This window comes from Neophocaena asiaeorientalis, unplaced genomic scaffold (assembly GCF_003031525.2).
Source record: "Neophocaena asiaeorientalis asiaeorientalis breed wild unplaced genomic scaffold, Neophocaena_asiaeorientalis_V1.1 scaffold91, whole genome shotgun sequence".
Classification (NCBI taxonomy): domain Eukaryota; kingdom Metazoa; phylum Chordata; class Mammalia; order Artiodactyla; family Phocoenidae; genus Neophocaena; species Neophocaena asiaeorientalis.
In genome coordinates, this window is record NW_020173198.1 from 6,217,784 (window position 1) to 6,222,310 (window position 4,527).

The window sequence follows — 4,527 nt, forward strand, 5'->3', positions numbered from 1 at the left end:
TTTCCATTATCCTGACTTATGTGGTCAGTGCATCCTGCTTTTCTTTCTAGTTTCACTTAGCATTTTTCTTTAAGTCATCTCACTCTTTTATTTATTTATTTTCTATGTTTTATAAATTTATTTATTTATTTGTTTGTTTTAATTTTTGGCTGCGTTGGGTCTTCGTTGCTGCGCGCGGGCTTTCTCTAGTTGTGAGCGGGGGCTACTCTTCACTGCGGTGCACGGGCTTCTCATTGCGGTGGCTTCTCTTGTTGCGGAGCACGGGCTCTAGGTGCGCAGGCTTCAGTAGCTGTGGTGTGTGGGCTCAGTAGTTGTGGCTTGTGGGCTCTAGAGCACAGGCTCAGTAGCTGTGGTGCACGGGCTTAGTTACTCCGCGGCATGTGGGATTTTCCCAGGCCAGGGCTTGAACCCGTGTCCCCTACATTGGCAGGCAGATTCCTAACCACTGCGCCACCAGGGAAGCCCAACTCACTCTTTTAATTCAAATGATTTTTTTGACTTTTTTTATTGAGGTAAAATTCACATAACTTAAAATTTTAAAGTGTACAGTTTAGTGGCACTCAGTACAGTTCCAAAACTTTCATCACCCCCAAAGGAAACCCTGTACCCACTGAGCAGTCACTCCCCACTCTTCCCTCCCACTCCTCCCAGCAACTACTAACCTACTTTGCCTCCGTGGATTTATTTATACTGAGTATTTCATATAAATGGAATCACACAATGCGTGGCCTTTGTGGCTGGCCTCTTTCACTGAACATAGTGGTTTTGAGGTTCATCCGTGTTGTAGATGTATCAGTGCTTCATTCCTTTTTATGGCTGACTACTATTCCGTTGCAAATAAATTTCTTTTAAAAGGAAACTGTTTCATTATCCCTGACTTTTCCCTCTGCCCGGAAAGTTATTTTCCCAGATATGTCTGCATGAATGACTCCCTCAAGTTGTTCAGATAATACCCTTGCACAAAGGTCTCCCCTGACCACATAACACAGAGACTGGCCCCTCTGTCTGCCCCCAGACTCCCAGACCCTCTCTACCACGCTCTACATTTTTCTTCCTTCCATAACACTTCTCACCCTCTGACATGCTATCCAAGGTACTCACTTCTTACGCAGATTGTTTCTGTGTCTGTCTCTCCCCCTGGGAGGGTGTGAGTTCCACAAGGGCAGGGAGCTTTGTCTTCTTGCCCCACACGTGCATCCCCAGCTGCTACAACAGTGTTTGGCAGCGAGTAAGCAGTTGTGGGAGGCTGGATAATGGACCCCCCAAGATGTGCACATCCTAATTCCTGGAACCAGTGAATGTTACCCTCTGTGGCACACAGAGCCTTTGCAGACATGATTAAGTTAGGAATCTTGAGATGGGGAGACTATCTTGGGTGCTCTGGGTGGCCCTAAATATAATCACAAGTATCCTTATTTAAAAAAAAAAAAAAACGGCAGAGGGAGACTTGGTTGCAGCAGAAGTCAATGTGACAACTGAAACAAGATGCTACTCTGCTGGTCCTGAAGAGGAATGCAGTTTAGAAGCCAGAAAAGGCAAGAAGACAGATTCTCACCTAGAGCCTCTGGAGCGAGCACAGCCCTGCCGACACCTTGATTTTAGCTCCACAAGACTCCTTTCACAACTCTGGCCTCCAGAACGGTAAGGGAGTGAATTTCTGTGGTTCTAAGCCACTCACTTTGTGGTAATTTGGTACAGCATCCACAGGACACTAACGCAGTGCTCAGTAAACAGCTGTTAAATGAATAAACACTGTCCAACCAGTGACTAAGGGAAACACAGGTACTGCTTACAATAAGCAGAAGGTAACTGAGAAAACACAGGCAGTGTAAACAGTGATGCATTTAAATTTGGCTTGATAGCTAGAAATCTATGGCCTCTGAGGCAGTTCTCTCTTTGTTAGAAAAGAGAGCTGAGCACCCGTTAGAGACCTATGAGCTCCACGCTGGGAACTGACGTCTTTGCACGTTGAAGACTGGAATGGCGTTCTTGTCCTGTCAGTCAATGGCACTTAAAGCTCCAATTTGCTGGGGCAGGCAAGGGGCTCAAGGCGGACTTCAGAGAGATGGTGACATCTGTACCTGGTCTTGGAGGGTTAGTGGAGAAAGAGAGAGATCAGAGTTTGGCATTGTAATTAAGTCTGTGGGCCACCTAAAGTCACCACTGTAGGGTAGACCCTGTGACTTGACAAATGTGACTGAGGCGATAGGGGGGCCGCCAGAGGCATCTCAGCGGGACGTCTGTGATGGGCGTTCCTCGTGGAGACATCTCCCGGGCAGAGCCTGGAGTTGGGATGGGAGGGAGGAGAGCTGGGAGACTGGGAGAGTCGTGAGGATGGAGTCTCGTGCTGCTTCTACCTTTTGTCTCGGCTCCGTCTTGTCGCCAGCTGTGTCTTAAATGTAGAGGTCTCAGGGTCCCATCATCAACTCTCTCTTCCTCTTTTCTTCCATGTGACCTCAAACCACCCTTGCCGACCCCCTCATGTCTCTCTCTGGCCCAGACCTCTCTCCTGAGTCTTCAACCCCAGGAGAGGTTGGGGTCTATCCGATATCACCCCTTGGGGTGCAAGCGCAGCAGGGACGTGTTGAGTTTGAGACACCTCTATCATCAGGGAGACGTTCTATGGGCTGTGGAATGCTTGGGGCTGGGACTCAGGGGCCCAGAAGGGAGATCAGAAGAGCCATGAGGTTGGGAGCTCAGCTTGAGAAGAACAAGGGCATATCAAGGACAAACGTTTCCACAACCTGCACGTGGAGCCATTGTCTCTTAGAGTCAGTAACTCCTGGCCGTGTGGCTACCTACCCAGGGCTCTGGGAATGAAGCAGTCCCCCCGCCCCTGCCTCTGTCCCGGCACAAGAACACCTGAAGCCAGAGAATGCCAGAGGGGACCTCTTCAGGGGCACGTGGACTCGGCCTCTGGGGAAAAGCTTCCATCTGAAAGGCAGTTTGCACAGTGGTTAAGTGCACGAGCTCTGGGGCAGGCCTGTGTCCACCAGTTATTAGTGATTGGGGCCATGAGAATGGGACCCATAGGGATGGTGCCCTGTGCCTCCATTCCCTTATTTGTACGAATACGTGTGCTGTGAGAATTCCACAAACTGATGTGTGTGGAGCGCTCAGCAGATTCCCTGGCCAACTATAAGCGCTCAGTCAAATATTAGCCATTGTTACGATTGTCATTGTTTTGATTAGCTCCACAAACTTTCCCCAAATACCATCACTGTAGGCAGTCCTACCCCAGTTTGGAGACAAAGAGGTAAGACACAGTTCCTGCGCTCAAAGCATTCACTGTTTAATGAGACAGATAGATGGATAAAAAATTGTATTAGGGGATGGAAATTCTATAAGAGAGAAAGCTCCTACTTCTTGGGGTGAGGGAAAGTACGGGAAGACTTTACAGAGGTGGCGATATCTGTACCTGGAAGGATGAGTGGAGGCGGAGAGAGGGCAGCATTTGGCATTACAGGTGCACGAGGTTGGGTGCTGGGCAGGGGGGAGATGGCCGAGCCGTGGCATGTGCGCTGTATGCGGGGGGAGATGTGGGCGACTGTTGCCTCAGATGCTTTTGGCCTCAGCTTTGATGAAGCCATCAAAAGCTGAGCCTCGCTGCAAATGTTCCTGCCTGTGATGTCATGCCGAGGTGGGTCAATTCCATGACGTGAGGGCCTGGCCCCCACCCCTCCTGCTTTGGGGAGGAGGAAGCTCTCTCCGGGCAATGGCCAGGCAGGCATCCATTGCAAGTTCCCTGGCGGCACTGGCTGCGGCTACCCCAGCCCAGCATGGACAGGAGCCAGGCTCTTGCCTTCGGCAACCTGAGGCTTGCCTGCATCAGCCCTGGTTTCTGAGCCCACTCCTCAGGGGAGCCAGGGGTCACGGTGACCGTCTCCCTGCTGGCTGCCATGCCTCCTAGCAGCGCCCCACCCGTGAGGGCCAGAGGAACCACCACAGGGGGCAGAAATGGCTCTGGCAGCCACAGGTCTAAGGTTGGGTTGGACCGGGCAGGGTCCCCCAACCCCTGCTCTTTCACCAAGACTTCTGCCTCTGCTTGAGCGGGAAGCAGTCCTGAATGCAGGCCTCTCCACACCCACGGATGTGGGACTTCCTTCTGTCCTACAGCCAGGTGGGGAGCCTGCCCCTCTTCCCACCCACGCTGACGTGAGTCTCACACATAAAAGGCACAGACACCGATTGGATGCAAAATGATGGAGTGATAAAGTGCCCAGGGTCGGGGGCGTGGTCTGGAGTCACAGTGCCTGGGTTAGAATCCCAGCTCTGCAACTTCCTAGCTGTGTCACCCAACATTTCTGAGCGAGTAACTCAACATTTCTATGCCTCAGTTTCTTCATCCATACAGTGGGATACCTACTTACTGTGCTAGTCCGGGGTTGGCAGGTATTTTCTTCTGTAAAGGGCCAGAGAATAAATACTTTTGGTTTTGGGGGCTGTAGAGTTTCTGCTGCAGCTACTCACCTCTACCAGCCATGGTAGCACAAACACAGCCATAGACAATTAGTGAACGAATGGGCG